This window comes from Mesocricetus auratus, unplaced genomic scaffold (genome assembly GCF_017639785.1).
Source record: "Mesocricetus auratus isolate SY011 unplaced genomic scaffold, BCM_Maur_2.0 Super-Scaffold_100015, whole genome shotgun sequence".
Lineage (NCBI taxonomy): Eukaryota > Metazoa > Chordata > Mammalia > Rodentia > Cricetidae > Mesocricetus > Mesocricetus auratus.
In genome coordinates, this window is record NW_024429198.1 from 64,492,857 (window position 1) to 64,510,700 (window position 17,844).

Here is a 17,844-nt window from a genome sequence, read left to right on the forward strand (position 1 = left end):
TTCAGCGTGTGAACGAGGGCGGAGGGTGACAAATGGCACCAGTCCAAGAGAAAGGGTCTACTTTTAAAGTGGCGGGAAATCGATAAATGATTGCTCATCAAAAGAACTGCACTCGGGGGCTGGAGAGACGGCTCAGAGGTTAAGAGCACTGGCTGCTCTTCCCGAGGTCCTGAGTTCAATTCCCAGCACATGGTGGCTCACAACCATCTGTCATGAGATCTGGTGCCCTCTTCTGGTGTGCAGGGATACATGCAGGCAGAACAGTGTATACATAATAAATAAATAAATCTTTAAAAAAAGAAAAGCACTGCACTTGACCCACTCGCCCGTGACTGAAGTCCTCTTCTGTGCTCAGAGACAAAGGCAGATTCCCTCCTAGTCCCCCAGCAGACTCACGCTTGCCTCAGAGGCTCACCCTGGACACCTGGCTACAGCAATAAGGGTATTTCTTGTGAGAAGCAGAATCTGGGACTTGGCTTTTCTGGCCACTCGAATCCCAAAGGGAGCCTCAGTGAGGAGGCCTTGAAGAGAATGGAGTACTCCAGGACTTCATGGAACCAGCAAATAAAAAAGGACAGGTGACCCTCCAACTACCATCCCCAAAGAACAATCCAAACCCCGCGGCAAACATGGGGTACTCTCTGGCTGTATCTCAAGTACAGGAGACTACTGTGGAAGAAGACCACATGTGTAGTCCTCCCTCAATATTTACCACCACTTTGCAGGACAGTGGCAAGAACTTGGCCTGGTTCGTATCTTAGCCGTGGCACAGGCCAAGACCTCCCCGAGCCTCAGTTCCTTCATGCATATAGTAGAAACCGTAATGGCACTGACTTCACAGACATATTTACCTGCTCTGATCCGATGAGGATATGTGGCAAATGTCTTAGTCTGGTGCCTGGCACATAGGTGCTCACATTTCTAAGCATTCTTCATTTCTTGCTCTAACTAAACATTTTGAAAGCAGTAGCTGTGCCAAATGCATCTTTCTGTCTCCTGAGAGCATAACAGAGATGCAATTCAGTAAACATTTGTCGGATGGGCTGGCCTCCCTAAGCCGTGTGCCATGATCAGCGAGCACGGTGGCCAATGCTCTTCTCCTGCCCACAGCCCTTGGTTGCTCACCACCTCAACAGTCCTTCCTGCTCAGGGAAGGCAGTTTCTATCTATCCCCGCAGCCATAGGGAAAGGTGAGCGTCAACAGGAAAACAAATGCATGGGCAGTGTACCAGCTCCTGAGAGTACAGCCCTATTGATTTCCCAGTGTCACTACTAATACCACCTGGCAGAGACAGGACATTCCTCTTCCAGGGTAACTGCATCATTTTATGGTGGCATCTCACCTCCCCACTGCCCTGGCAGTTGTAGGAAGAACTTCCCTGTTGCCTAATAACAGTGTGAGAAACCAAAGGGTCTGACCAAGGTTGCTATACTAGTCAGTGAGACCCTGGTGTTTTTAGCCCTTGGGATCCCTCTGCACCGCTGGATGGCATATCTGAAGTCCTGGGACTTCCCCAGTATGTCTCTTAAGGGACATTTGTGAACAAGACTGTTTAACAAATACCCAGGGTGATAAATGGCATCAGGTACAATTCTCCAAAGCATCTATCTCGGTGGGAAGTCTTAGTCATGACTACAACTTGGCTGAGTTCTCCCCTTCTTGAAAGAATAACATTCACCAAGCAGTCCAGAGGCTAGAAGCAAGGACAAGACATTTTCTCTACGAGACGTAGACAGGAAATGTACGTCAGAGCAAATGCCTGTCCTACGACCTCATTCTACCCCAGTGAGCACCCCACACACCACACTTCGCTGCATGCAGTCGCTCAGCCACCTGGACACGAGAAGAGTGGTAACAGGGAGGCCAGGCAAGAGCTGTGAATGCAGATGCTGACACTGCCCAAGCAGAGGGAGTCTCACACAAGCCTCTTTGGCATCCTTCCTGCCAGGGACCACAGACAGGCCCAAACGACCCATCCCTCTGAGAGTGGCCTCTGTTGGAAACAGTACACATGGCAACTGGCGCGCATCTTGCCTATGACAGGTGGGACAGGATGGCTGTGGGTTGTGTCACCCTGGACACTAAAACAAACAAAACAAAACAAAGGCTTTGAATCACACTGAACTATAGGGAGGGGTGGAAAAGGTAACTAGAATGTTTTCCTGGCCTAGGGGACAGGTTCAAATGAACAACTAAGAAACCAAAAGTTGGGGCTGGAGAGGTGGCTCAGAGGTTAAGAGCACTGGCTGCTCTTCCAGAGGACGTGAGTTCAATTCCCAGCACCCACATGATGGCTCACAACCATCTGTAATGAGACCTGGTGCCCTCTTCTGCCTCCAGGCATAAGGGCAGGCAGAACACTGCACATAAATAAACAAACAGACAAACAAACAAATCTTTCAAAAAAAAGAAACCAAAAGCTAAGATAAACATATAAGAAAAAAATCCCCTTCTGCTATATAGATAACCAACAAAATAAGGAATCTAAATGGTCCTCTGGTCCATTCATCATTTCCAGAACCCCAGGAGAAATGGTGCCCAAGTCAGATGGGAGATAGAACCAGGCTCATAAGGACGCTCACCAGACCCTGCGGCATGACTAGGAAAGACGGACACTGTACCACCAAGCTTCCCTCTCCTCTACATTCTGGAGCCCCCTGAGTTCCAGGCAATCAGGAATGGCACTGCTGTGCTCCCTATCATACCCTACACACAGACAAAAGCAGGGAGGAAAACTCGTGTTGTTTCTTCTTGGGCCTGGGTGAGGATATGGCGGGTCCTGATGGGCTGAGCAGGCAAATTAGACTCCGTGGAAACTACAGTCAGAGCGTCCAGTGACATGGCAGTACGGAAGTGAAGACTGCAGCTTTACCATGACCCAAGTGTAACAACCCCCCAGACCTTAGCACCACTGACGCCATTCAGACCTTGGAACCCTGCACACAGGTAGCACCATCTGCCCAAATGAGAACAAAGACCCATTCTGCCAAAGTCCATACTTCTGGGAAAGTCTCTTGCTTTTCGGCTTCTGTCGTCCTGCTTCTGGTTGTGTTGTTAGCTGACGGATGTGAACCCAGGGTGTGACATTTGTGCTTAGGAGCTCACTCTGAGAAAATCTCGGGGCTGCACCCAGTGTAGCTGCTGGCTGGTTAGTAAAGACGTTGTCCAAGTGTCTTCGCTGGTAGACTCCTCACAACACAAGGGTTGGGCATGGGTCTTGGTTTTAACACTGCTAATTTGAGAGCAAGAACCCTCCTCTCCTTGTGTGCTCAGTGTGAGAAACATCAGTAAGGATAAATTCCCCCCTCCTTGCTTTCCCCTTTCTTCCTTTCTTCGTTTTACCCTCATGTTTTGCTGTGCCAGTTTCCATCTAGGTATAAGTGAGATCCCTTGATTCTCACTGACCTGCCTGGTTAGCGATTCAACAGGAAAACACCTCCCACCACAAAATGAAAGCAGACTCCAACTCCTTTCCCTCTGGCTGACTCTTATGTAAATGAGCTGCCTGCAGCCTGACTCACAGGAACTCAAAATGGAAAAAACGGAGAGAAAAGCAGCACAGTTCAAAGGTAAAGGTGAGTGAGCCATGCAGATGCAGTGAGGCTCTATTGGCTTACAGGTAGCATGCTGCCAGGGCCTTGGCCTGGGTACCACGACTTGAACGACACTCGCTGGCACATTTCTGAGGCCAGCAAGAGCCTTAGCTGTCGACTCCTCTTGTTTTTACACAAAGGAAATTAAAATCCCAGAGAAATAAAATGAGAACGTATCAACAGCTTCCTGTAGAACTGGAGTCTGTATCCCCTATGTCAGTCTTCTGAACTCGGATCAGAGACACTCTCAGGGTCTGGCCCTGACCACAGCTGAAGACTGGTCAGCGATGGTGTCCTGGGAGGGAATGTGGCTTGCTTCCTCCCTCAACTCTGCCAGGCTAGGAAGGCAAATACCAGGCAACCTAGCTCACCAAACAATGGCCTCCTAGCAAGACCCCATAGCATCCATGGTCCTAACAGACCCGGTAATTAACATTTCCATGATCCCTACAGAATCAGGCCTTCTCCCCTCCCTCTCCCTGCTTTGAAGGGCCCCCATAGGCAGCAGCTATCCTAGCTGACTGTTTGCTCCAAACATTAAAAAAGAACACAACTATCTATTCACCATGGAGAAGAGGCAGTCATTTGAATCTATACATTATGCATCCCTGCTGGCGGGGGTGGGGGAGGAGCAAAATAATATTACAATCCTCTCTGGCAGATTTCTGCCCCCAAAGACAGAAAAGCAATCTGAAATCAAACCCAGTTCCCAACTCCAAGCAGCTCCTAGTTCTCCCCTCTCTCCTGCTCCTAGCTGGACAGCTCCAGATGTGTCTGCCTTTCAGTGATTCACTCTAATGATAAAGAGCCCTCAGAACAAATCATGGGCTCTGATTGATCTAGGAGGCAACTTGCACACATGCCTGGGATCTGGTTCTAATCTTGTTTGTTTCCATTCCAATTATCCTGCACCAATGGTTTAAAAATGGGAACTGTCTGCTGCATATATCCTGTCCATTTTAGCAGAGAATAAATCTAGGCCATCGTGCCCTTTTCTCTCCTAGGCTCAGGACAGCACCAGACGTCTCAAGGCTCTGATTGGGCCGGATCAGCTCTAACTCTATTCAACTCTTTAAGGATTCAATTAATCATAAAGCCAATTCCATCCTGGGCTCCATCTGTCTTGCCTCCTTCAGGGACTAATAATCACTCACTGTGTGTTTTTACACACTAGCTGAACTGAAATTAAGACTGATTTCATCATGGGTTACTAAAAAACAAAATGTTTCTCTTGAAAAAAAAATTCAGAGATACCTTAACTTTTTGTTTGGGTAAAGATACTTTTAAATAACAGAACTTTTTTGTTTTTTAGAAACTCCAGAATTCCTGACATCATAATTCTGCCCCCACTAAAAACCAAACTCTAAGAAGGGGGCCGACCCTTGGAGAATCAGGCACTCCCAGAGCTGAACCAGAGTGAGTGTATCCTTTGACAAAGCATAGATACCCCCAAAAGATATGAGGGGGAAAAATGGAGCTGATTTGATATTTTATACATTATTTTAAGAAATCTAATTAATCATTATCTTGGGATTAGTGGACTTAACTTACTTAATGTTTAAAGTTAGCTTTATTTTTAATAACCTATTCAGGAAGGGAGGAGAGGACATACTGTTCTAGCTCTCAGCACCTCTGAAGTCCCCAGCCGGCCCCAAGGAGTCTCCTCCCTCCCATTCCTCTACAAGACAAGGAATATGGATTTTCTTTTATATAAGCAGCTTGGCTCTCCCTAAAGAATTGTCAGCTCTCCTGGCAATACTCAGGGTTCCCCCAACTCATGCCCTGTACCCTAAAGACAGTCTCATTACCAGGCAGAGCAGCAGCCCCGGCCTAGTCAATAAACCTCCTGGGTCTGGGAAGCATGCCTAACTCACCAGCGGGTTTCCACAGGAGAAATGCACATCACAAGGCTTCCTGCTCTTACTCTGCACAGCTACAGAGTCATGGCTCGTGGCCTGTCCAGAGTCTACAGCTCTTGTTGGAGGGGTCCACCTAGCATGGGCCCTGCACTGTTCTGAAAGAATGTCCCATGAGGGTTTACTGCAGGCAAAGAAGCCCAGCACGTGGCTTTTTTTTTTTAATGCCTTAACAGCTTTCAGAATAAGATCTTGAATTACACAAACTCCCAATCAGAACTAATGACAGTCATTCCAAACTTACCATCAAAGATGCTTTGTGAGTCATTCTGGCTTTAAAAAGCCACCAGTAATCATCTCACAGACACAACAATCAAAGACCTCCTCCATCTGAACAATAAATGTTGCCTAGTAATAAGTCTAATTAATTAGAGCACTGTCATTTTAAAATGTGTCAATGTAAGCATTCTCTCAAAAACTTCCAGCTAAGACATTTTACAATTACAAAAAAAAAAAAAAGACCTCCTAAGAACATCTTCATGGATTGATAAAACATGATGTTCAAAATATATTACTGGATGGGAAAAGAGGCATTATAGAACCATGTCTATAAAATGAGCAAACTACAAGATTTTATACATATAAAATATTAAAACAAAACTCATCATTTTGCACACCAACTAAAAAGTTAATTAAATAAAAAGAACTTAGTAACAAAGACGAATCATGTATTTGCCTTTTATGTAAAAATGACTCAGATATGAATAATCGCTCTGGCAGAAACAGCAACGGTAGCTGCTCTGAAGGCATGGGATCCGGGAGCTCAGGGCGGGCTGAGCGCGGTGCCCCTTCGTGCCCACCGCACTCTGAGTTATGGAACTACACTACCAATCAGAGTTGAAGGTTCGACGTTTAGGTAAATTAACTCAGGCACTAATCAACCACAGTCCACAGGCAAGACAGGCCTTTGACATCTCAGCTGCGTGGCTTCAGTGAGCCTTCATGTGCAGACTTCAAGAACACAGGATCAAGAGCAGCTACGGCGGCGGGAGAAGGTGGTCCCAGGCAGGTAGGGGGCCCGACCTGTGGACAGGCTGTAGCAGCAAAGAGGAACAGAGGGAAGAGAGAGGCAGGAAGAGAGGATGGAGAGAGGGAAGGCTGGAGCAGAGCCTGGACTTTGTACAGCACCCAGCTGCCCCACTAAGCACCGTCTTGCTTGATCAGGCTCCGGTGGCTTCTCACCTTCACAAAAGTAAAATCTCCCAGTGAGTCACAGGGCGGGGAAGGGGCTTCGTGTGATCCTTGCAGGGACACATCCCTTCAGATCCCAGGGGTTCTCTAACTGGGCAAGCAATGCCACATGAAAGCCAGAGCCTAGCCTGAAAACTGAGCTTCTGACTCATCTCCTCGCCCTGCTGCCAGCTGGCTCGGTGGTTTTGAACGAGTCTCTTTAACACAGGCACTGAGTGGGAAGTGAGGCCCTCCATCCAGCACTGATCGGCTGTTCTCAGTTCTTTGGCAAAGGCATCTAAGCAACAAGGATTCCATATTAAGTGACACATGTAAGCTCCAAAGCTAACCCATTCTTATCTTTTTCCTGGCTATGACCCACAAACTTATTTCTGGGCCCATCTTCTCCTCGGCCTTTGCTTTCTCTTTGAATCGTGGCTAACCATCTAAGCGTGGTCTATGCTAACCCAGGAGAGTTTCCCCTCAAAATAAGGAGAGTGTAAAACGACCCTGGCCTACAGTATGGGTGCCAGAGAAACCACTACGATGTAAAGTCCCCCTTCAGCAGTCTTTGGTCTTAACACCCTGTTGTGAAAATGGAAATGACAAGCTAATTACAGAGGTAACAGCTTAGGGAGGGCTCCCAGGAACTGAAAGGTGGTTTCATCTTATTTTTCACATGCTTCCCAGTTGGGTTTCCCCCTTTTATTTTGCTGTTTCATTCTAAATAAGCTTACAGTCTTCTGTATTCTTCTCCCTCTGTGGGTGCTGCGCAGTGAAGACCCAGGACAGGAGTTCTCTAGAGTCTAAATCATCGTGCACTTCCTAGCCAGAGTAGGAAGGCACAGGGCAGTCTCTGCTTTCTGGCATGGTGACCAGACAGATGCTCTAGATGGAGGCTAGAGCTCTAGGGTCTAGCTATGATCAGCTGGCGGTGTGGCTGGCGGGGGGACCTCAGCAACTGAATAAATGAAAAGTGAAAGTGCAGAGAAAAACGGGATAGAAATACATTGGCCTCAAGCCTCAAGGTTGGGTATGCAAGTGAAATGCAGTGGGGGGAGTCGCTCTTGGAGAGTTCCCTGAAACAAAGGGATTATGGGTTGTCCAATATAAGGATCCTTCCCTTCTACAGTATCACGACAGCCTCTTTACTCGATGCTGCTCATTAAACACGCTGCCCTTCTGAGATAACGGGACACAGCCAACTTCCTGAAGCTGAGGATCCCCCATTGAAATGCCAGCGCAGGGCTGACAAGCACAGTGCTGATCAATGGGGCACAGGGGCAGTGTGTCCTGCCACCTCTCAATTACTCTCTCCCCCAGTCTTTACCATTCTTCTCTGAGCAATGGACACTGGTACCAGCAGAAGTGGAGTAGGGAAAGAAACTTTCAGCTGATCAGAATTCCACACACAAAGACATGGGGGAGCAGGAAGGTTGAGTGGGGGGAAGAATACAGGAGAGCAGGATGAGAGACACCATAACAGAGGGAGTCATTCTAGGTTTGAGGGGTGATCTGGCACTAGTGAGATCTCCAGAGATCTACAAGGATGACACCAACTGGCAAACTAAGCAACAGTGGAGAGACTGCTTTAAATGCCCCTCCCTGATAATGAGTTCGACTACTTCCTTATACGCCATCCTAGAACCTTCAACCAATGACTGATGGAAGCAGAGGCAGACACCCACAGCTAAACACTGAACTGAACTCCTGGAACCCAGTGACAGAGAGGGAGGAGTGATGAGCAAAGGGGTCAAGACTGGGCTGGCTTAACCCACAGAAACAGCTGACCTCAACAAGGGGGAGCTCTTGGACATCAGACTGATGGCTGGGAATCCAGCATGGGACTGATCCAGACCCCTTGAATGTGGGTGTCAGTGAGGAGGCCTCAGCAATCTATGGGGCCTTGGGTAGTAGATCAGTATTTATCCCTGGCATACAAATGGACTTTGGGTGTCCATCCCACAATGAGGAATGCTCTCTCAGCCTGGACTCTTGGGGGAGGGCCTAGGCCCTGCCCTGAACCAAATGATAGACTCTGGATATCCCCCATGGAGGGCCTTACTCTCCCTGGGGAATGGAGTGGGAACTAGGGAGGGGGGGGGTGTGGGAGGAGGGGAGGGAGAGGGAGCTGGGATTGATGTGTGAAGTAACCTTGTTTCTAATTTAAATAAAAAAAAAAGTGCTTGACTGGAGGCTTAGAAGTGCAATGTATTTTAACGGCCTTGTGACTTAAATATCAGAGAAAAACCTCTCCAAAGGACATTTTCTTAATTAGTAATGGATGGAGGAGGGTCCAGCCCATTAGGGTGGTGGCATGTCTGGGCTGGTGGTCCTCAATTCCATAAGAAATCCCATCTCTTCTCATATCATTCTGAATAATCCCCCAACATCAGATCCAAATGTTGTATAACCAGTAAGGACACAGAAACCTCATTCAAAACACTCAGAGCAATGTCCCTCTCTGTGAGACTCTGTCAGATCTTCACACTATAGAACATGAGTTTGGTCATCTGAGTCTACACTTAACTTTTCCATAAATTATCTATAGGCCATTGGATAATATCCTTCTCTGTAAGGCCAGGCCAGGCCAGTATTGCCTCAAGTTGTTATAGCAATTAATTATATGGAAAATCCTTGCCCCCACCCCAAGCTCCTTTTTCCTCATACCCTGTCACACCTGTGCTCTTTAAACCCTGCCCGTTCCATTGGCATCAAAGCATGCCACGGGACCCCTGGGTAATTTAGCTCAATGGCAGACTGTTTGCCTGGAGCATGCAGAGCCCTGGGTTTAATTTCAAGAACAGTCAAAATAAATAAACTAGTAAATAAAAATTAAAAATCACATAGTAACAAACCTGCACAACTTTCTTCTTCCTTTTTTTTTTTTTTTTTTTTTTTTTTTTTTAAGACAGGGTTTCCCTGGCTGCCAGGTTTCCTCTGGCTGCCTAACAACTCACTCTGTAGACCAGGCTGGCCTTGAACTCTATTGCCTCTGCCTCCTGAGTGCAGGGACTAAAGGCGTGCACCACCATGACCTGCTGATTTTTATTTTAATACAGAGTCTTGCTATGTAGCTCACACAGGCCTTAATTCATTATGTAGCCCAGGCTGACCTCAAACCGTTGGTAGTTCTCCTGCCTCAACTTCCCAAGTATAAGGCTTATAATAGGATTTATATGTGTATACTACCAAATCTATTTTTTTTTTTTGGTTTTTCGAGACAAGGTTTCTCTGTATTGTTTTGGAGGCTGTCCTGGAACTCGATCTGTAGACCAAGCTGGCCTCGAACTCACAGAGATCCGCCTGCCTCTGCCTCCCGAGTGCTGGGATTAAAGGCATGCACCACCAAAGCCCAGCTACCACACCCATCTTAATTAAAAAAAAAAATTCACAAAAATTAGGAGGCCAGGACTGTGCCTCCATGATGGTGTCAATCAAAATCCCTAACAGAAATGGCCTATGGGAAGGAGGGCGAGGCTGTGGCTGTATGAAGAGGCTGGTTGCCCTGAGTGTGCAGTCAGGAGGCAGAGAAGTGGATACCAATGCTTAGCTTACATTCTCCCCGGCCAACCGATGCCACCACCAAAGTCTGTGTGGGGTTCCCTCCGTTAAAGCCCTCTGAAAACACTCTCACAGACACCTATTTTTTTGGGTGATTCCATATCCAGTGAGGGTTGACAATGAAGATGAACCCTCACACTGGTAGAACACGCACTTGGCATAGACAAAGCCCTGGGTTCAATCTCCAGTAATACAATAATAAAAATATACTGGCACTGAGTAGAAAAAAAAAAAAGAAGCCGAGTCACTGACAACGTCTTGAGCTATCTTTTCAAATTTCAAAACCAGGTACCTTTATGACTTTTTTTTTCAAAGCACAGAACAAATAGCCCTTACCCTACATGTGGTAGAGACTCAAAGGTGCCCATGATCTGTTTCTGCACTTCTCCACAGGAGCAGAATTTTTGATGAACAAATACAAGACTGCATTTCTTTCTCAACCTCCTTGGCAGTCAGGGCTGGCCATGAGACTTAGTCTGAGCCATTAGGACACAAGTGAAAGTGTTGATGGCCTCTGGTACCCTCCCCTAAGACTCACAAGGGCATCTTATCTACAGCTCTCTGTTTCCCTGATCTCTGAAGGAAAAGGTAATTTCTTAGACATGGCATCACAGTGAAATTGAGAGGAACTGAAGACCCCAGGGTCTACCTGAAGCAAAGCTGCCACCTAGCCCTGACTTGAAGTTGTTAAATAAACATTATATTTATGCCATTTTCTATCACTTGCATCTGAATTCATAACGTATAGGTTGAAACCATAAATCCCCTATCTAGAGTATGAATTTGTGACTTGTGTCTGACCAACAGAACATAGTAAAGGTGACAAGATGTATGTGACGACATTTGTGATTACACTACAAAGACTGATAGTCTAGTTACTGTCACACAAGCAGGAGGACCTGAATTTGGTACCTAGCAACCACATGACTGCTCTTGGTGGCACACACTTGGAATCCTAGTGCTGGGAGGTGGAGTCAGGAGGCTCCTTGGGGCTTGCTAGTCCAGTCAGTGAGTCCCAGGGATCCTAGTGAGAGATGATCTCAGAAACAAGGTGGATAGCTCCTAATCAGTAACTCTCAAGGGTGACCACTGGCCTCCACACACATACATGTACACAGCACATATACATGCACCATCACACATGAACACTCATACACACAAGATTAATGTCTGTTTTGTTGAGAAATGTTCTTCCTTTAATTAAAAAATTTTAGTGTGTGTAAGCATTTGCATGTAATGAGCAAAGGACAAGTTTTAGGAGTTGGTTCTCTCCTTCCATCGTGGGTCCTGGGTATCAAACTTAGGCCATTAGGCTTCCACAGCAAACACTTTCACTCACTACACCTTCCCACCAGCCCACTTACTATCAAAGAAACTAACTGGCAAGCTGTGAGCAGTTTATCGAGATGGCCATGTGACAAGGAGCTGAAGAAACTTCTAGCAAACACCAGGACACAAAACTCAGGGGACATAGTTAAATTATCTGCAGACTCGGGACTCATAGAGACTGTGATAGATTGTGTAGTGTTTACAATCACCAAGTTTGTAGTAATTTGTTAAGCGGCAATAAATAACTTATACAATGACCAAGAACATTCATACAAAAATATAGGGATGATTCTCTATTAGACAATATATAACTAAGCTCATCAAAAAGAAGTCACAAAAGTATATGATCATTTTAATAGATGTGAAATGAAATAAAATTCATCATAGATTCCTAATATAGCCCAAAAGCAAATATAAACACACACACACATAAACAGATAAAGCGCACACACAAACACAATCAAATGACGGCATCATGAATACATGAAATCATTCTTGTCGAGAATAGCTATAAATGAAGGTACCTGTTAGGACCACTACAGTTAAAATGAAAGTTTAATATTGCTTGTGGGCATTATGACCAGGTAAGTTAAAACAAAACAAAACTGAAAAGATACTATAAAAAATAAGACTTCAGTAAGGTAGCTCGTAGTGTTTGATTTTTGTTCGTTTATTGGGTTTGAATTGTGTGTTTCTATCAATAGGCGATGATCGTTTCCAATATATTCAGACACATCTATCTTTTGAAAAAAAACATGGTGCATATGTTTTAATATTCTCAGTGGGAATGGGTAGCATGGAAAGGTCAGAGTAGGCAGAAAGAAGAGAGGAAAGATGCACATGATATAATTATATTTTAGCTTTAAAAAAAAGTAGAGGCTTTGCTTTTGATACATTCCAAATGAAGTCTTGCTATGTAGCCCCCTTAAAATTTTTTCTCAACAGTATAAAAAAGCAACAAAATTCCATCATACAGGATGCTAATGTAGGACTGACTGGACATCTGAGGCTAACCTGAGCTACATACACAAGACCCTGTTTCAAAAAAGAAAAACAACAAGGCATGGGAACCCCTGGACCAAAAGCTGAGAGGGAGGGAGCCCAGGAAGGAGATTGGCATTGAAGCCACTCAGGCCCTGGGTACTCAGAGAGTCAGTGACACTGACTTTGGGTTTCTTCAACCACATAGAGAGAGAGACAAAAAAAGCAAAGAAGGGAAAGACTAGAGCCCCTCCCCAACACGGGAATCCTCTCCACATTTACCCTGGGAGTTTAATGACTCGGCTCCTAGTTAAAGGTGACTCAGAGTAACCATGTGAGCAGTAACTGAACAACGACAGGAAGAATGGGGGGAAAAGCACAGAACCCAGGCGAGTCCTTCAAGCTGCAGCCCAGACCCCCAGCTCCCCAGCTCCCCAGCCCCCCAGCGCCCCCCTCCCCGTTGCTTGACATCCCCGAGCCCCTGGGAAGCATCAAGCTGCACACTTCACGTGTGAAATGGTCCTGGGTTATTAACTCCAGGCACCTGCCATAAGACAGCGTCAATCCTTTCTAAAAGAAGAAAATGTCCTGATTGGATTCGAATGGTTTTGTCTTTTTAAACAATGAGAAGGTCAGGTGTGGGGCACAGGCCTATAACCCCAACACTAAGCTGAGGCCACCTTGGGCTCTGCAGTGAGTTAAGGACAGCCTGAGCTACAGATCCACACTGTGTCAAAGCACCGGAAGGACAAAAGCAAGCGAACAAACAATGAGTACAAGGAAAAAAAAAAATAGGCACAAGAGGGAAGGAACGTGGGGCAAACGGCCTGTAACAGGAGCGCCAGTGTTAACCGTCCCCCACGCAGGCAGCCTTGCAAGTGTGCACAGTGAACAAGAAGCCATGGAAAAGACACATCAGACCCCAATAAACAGAAACAAAATGCTAAAATTAGAATTATAAGCCCACGGCGAAGTAACTGAGCAGATTCCATAGTAGATTTACACGGCAGAGGGAATATAAGAAATCAGAAAAACAAGCCACACAAAATTAGCCAGACTGCAGCAGGGATGTGGCAGAGGAAGAAACTAAGGAAACATGTTAAACCGCAGGATAACACACAGTCAGTGGAGCCACGGAAGAAGAACACAGAAGCAGAGGCGGTATTGAGACACATCTGGGAATAATCTACGGAGATGAAAGAAACAAATTCAGACTGAGTAAGTTTAATAAATTTCAAGAAGTAAATACATATTACATATTAGTTGCAACTACATATATAACCCTGAAGAAGAACAGAGACTTCTGGAGAAAGTCTTAACCTTAGATGTGGGGAAGAGCCTTCCAAACTTAGAGCTCAGCAGGACAACGGGAGGAAGGCACACCAGAATACACACTACTTGTTAAAGTCAGTGCTATCTAGAATTCTAGAGCCAGAGAAAATACCCGTTGAATAACAAAATTATGACAATTCTAGACACATAGAATTGGAGTTTGATACCTTACATAATGTGTGCATCTCTACACATTAAATATGTGAACATATACATACGTGGACACATATACCTACAATACACACACAGGTTATGACAGGCTTACAGTTCAACAAACCCCTTCTAAATACAAAAATGTATTTAATCCCCTTTTTACACTGAACAAGCAGTTAAGCCGCAGCGTGAAAACTGCTGATTACCCGTGACTGCCTTGTGACTGGGGCTGGGCTTGCTGCTGCTCAGCAGAACAAGAGCGCTGTACCAACTCAGTGAGCCAGGGTAAGAAAAGTAAGACACCACAACCTGAACCACGGTTGGCACAAATGCATATGGTCTCTGTACTATCACCAACTCTGAAATGTGGCAGGGAAACCGAGATACTGTGTTCTCAGAGAACTGGAGGTACATTTTTAGGCGTGCATGTTCAGGACATTTACAAAAGAAGAGTATTTACACTATTAGCTTGACATTACTAAAATGGAATATCCGAGGGGGTCAATTTATAGGGAGAAAGGAGATGTTTTGGTTCGTAATTCTGGCAGTCCCAATCCACAATCAGGTGGTTCCATTGCTCTCGGTCTCTGATGAGCACATGGCACATGTGAGTAGAGCAACACCCTGAACTCATGAGCCAGGAGGTAGGCAGAGACTGCTTCTTACCTGTGGCCCCACAACCCACCTCCAGGGGATGTCTCCATGGCACCGCCCATCAGCGCCCCTCTAAGGGGGGTTCGCCATCCCCAGAGAGTGGCAGCCTGCAGCCCAAGCCTTTGGGGGGCATTCATCCAAACCATAGCAGAAAACCAACCATATAGAAAATTGCAACCTATTTCAAATGACTAATAATTAGGGGCACTTACTGGGCTACAACCTCAATGTTCAGAACAAAAACACTGACTAGAAACTTTCCACTATATTTGGAAATTGAGAAATATAATTACATATGAATCAAAGAAATCAAAATTTAAATCATTTCAGTTGAACAATAACCAAAATGCTACATATTCAAAATTTCAATTCAATTAAAGCAATAATTAGCAGGAAACTCCCAGAAAGTGAAAGATATAGTCATCTAATACTAAAAATTTCATGTATGTAATAAGCACATTAAAACACACTTAAGAAAAAAAATCTGTTAAGTGAATGAAATCATCCAGAAAGACATAAAGACAACGACATTGGAAGAGGTCCTTTTGTGTTTTTAAGTGTGGTGATTGGATTTTCTTGCTGCTGTGTGAGACATGTCTCCTCAAATTTTGTTGTGATGTCAGCACATTATCCATCTGACATGGAAAAAAGAGAAAGAAAGAACACTTCAGAGATGTTAGAAACAGATGGTCTAATATCGCCTGCAAATAGAGAAGATGGGGGAGAGCCAATGAAGCACACAGTACTGGTGATAAACCAGAAAATTTCCATAGCTGAAGTCTGTAGATTAAAATAGCACACGGAGAGCCAAAGAGGACATATTAAAACAAATCATATAATGGACATATAATGATGAAATTTGCTGATAATTAGATATGAATAAAAACACTTTAAAAATTATAAAACTAACTGCTCTTAGAAGGCAACATCAGAAAACTGGCAATATGCTACAGAGGGAATTTAAGACAGCCTGGCCTACATGAGACCCTGTCTCAGAAAATGAACTGGAGAGATGGCTCAGCCATTAAGAGCACTCACTGGATTCCATTCCCAGCACCCGCAAGGCGGCTCGAACAGTGTCACTCCAGTTCCAAGGGATCCAAAGCCCTCTCCTGACTTCCAAGGCACTGGGCACAAATGTGCATGCAGGCAAAATGTTCATACACACCAAATAAAATAAAGTGATCTTAAAAATAAAAATACAATAGAGAACCACTAGGAAGAGACCCAGGATCAAACTCCAGCCCCCACAGGTATAAGAGTGAAAACACGCACAAATACGTGGTTTTTTTGAGTAAGAATGGCCCTTAGGCTCACACATTTGAATCCTTGGTGATAATCCCCGCCCCGCCCCACCCCCACGCACTTGGTGTAATTGTTTTCAGAAAGACTACGAGGTGTGGCCTTGTTGGAGAAGGTGTGTCACTGGGGTGGACCTGGAAATTTCAAAAGCCCATGCCAGGCCCAGCCACTCCATCTCTCTGCTTCCAACTCGCAAATCAGGATGAAAGCTTTCAGCTGCTGCTCCAGCACCGTGACTGCCTGCTGCCATGTTCTCTGCCATGATGGCCATGGACTCACCCACCCTCTGAAACTGTAAGCAAGCCCCCAACTAAATGCCTTTTCTTATAAGTAATGGTGTCTCTTCACAGCAACAGAAAGGTAACTAAAATATACCACAGACACAAAGTCTAACTATATGCTATATAATAAAAGACATATCTAAAATATAATGTTAATAAAGAGTAAAGAGAAGAGATGAGAAAGATAACTCCCAAGAAAATACAAGGTTAGTGGATATATCACACATCAAACAAACTGTAAGACAAAAAAAAAAAAACTTCATAGGAGCAAAGATACTTATAACTAATGATACAAGGTACAGGCATGAAGTTACTGGAACCCTATGTGTATACATTTAACAATCATAACTCAAAATACTAGAAAAACTGGATTATTACAGGAAGAAATAGAAATAATGACAGTATAATGGTTTCCAGACTATAAGTGAATTCCAGAGCTGTCCTGGGAACATCTCTCTTTGTACTCAGACCGTATGAGCAAGTCCTTTTGACTAGAAGATTTCATTTTTCCAGCCTCCTCCAAAATTTTGTCTCCTGTACCTTTTGAACTGAAACAGAAAGCTCTCCGTCACCTGGAGGATGGTAATGTCCCCAAGGCATCTGTTTGTCCCACTGCTCTGTGCCTCTTAGGATTTCAATTTTAGACTTAGGATTTCTGTACTTTCCTTCAGAGCTACCACATAAAGGTTTGAAGTTAACTAATTTTCCCTGAAGTTATGCAAAGAAACTGTCCTACTAGTTCCTGACTGCTGATGAGCATGTGAAGAACATTTAAGTATTTAATCTAGCATTTCCAGGTATTCTTGGAAAATGTATTAGACACAGAAATCCCCCAGGTCTACTACTCTGCTTTGTTGTGTTACTGTTTTATAACTGTAAAAATTATATATATTTAGTAGAAAAAAAGAAACAAAATGAAGTATAGAAATGACAAGTCCTCTGCTCCAGATGACTTCATTTTCTTCTGATTTTTAGCGATTTTAGTTTTTTTGGGGCTAGACCATTTATGCTTGAAGCAGCCACTCTGTAAAGTGCTATGGACTTGGGCACCCGTTCCTACTCCTCCAAAGCATTCATTTTTGTTGAGGAAATAAATGAAAATGTGGTGAGCTACAAAGGAGCCAGTGTATTGAAGAGTTGGTTTAGGGGTCCAGGCAACACATGCTGGACATAGAAGATAAAAAAACTGGAGATAGGGAAAAGACCTTTGTGCGCTGGAGGCAGACAAGGGAGAAATTAAAAGGAGTATTCAACGGAGAAGAGTCTGAAGACAGCGGGAAAAGAATGTGGGGGACGCAGGCGTCCATCACAGAGATGGACTCAAGAGAAAGGAGAGAGGACAGGTTCATTACGCAAACAGTGCCTCCTTCCCCGGAACAAAGTCTTGATTTCTTCAGCACTCTGGGCAGGGTTAGAGCTCCTTTTCCATTTGTCATTAACTGCCATCTGAAACACACTAACTAGATTTTGAATGCAGATTAGGAGCCATGACCATCCAGTTGCCTGGGCCAGTCTTGGTTATTACACTAATCAATTTATTAGAAACACGCTTTGAACTCCTCCCTGGA

At 44.8% G+C, this 17,844-nt stretch overlaps 1 protein-coding gene and 1 non-coding gene across 5 annotated transcripts in view; one reads left to right on the plus strand and one right to left on the minus strand.

The window, feature by feature from the left end:
- Sil1 (SIL1 nucleotide exchange factor) overlaps positions 1–17,844 on the minus strand; it is a 224,476-nt gene that overhangs the window by 27,160 nt on the left and 179,472 nt on the right. The gene's annotated exons all lie outside the window — the stretch shown is intronic.
- Positions 15,233–15,334, plus strand: LOC121144400. The gene has a single exon (XR_005881763.1). It is a non-coding gene; the product is annotated as a small nucleolar RNA U13 (small nucleolar RNA).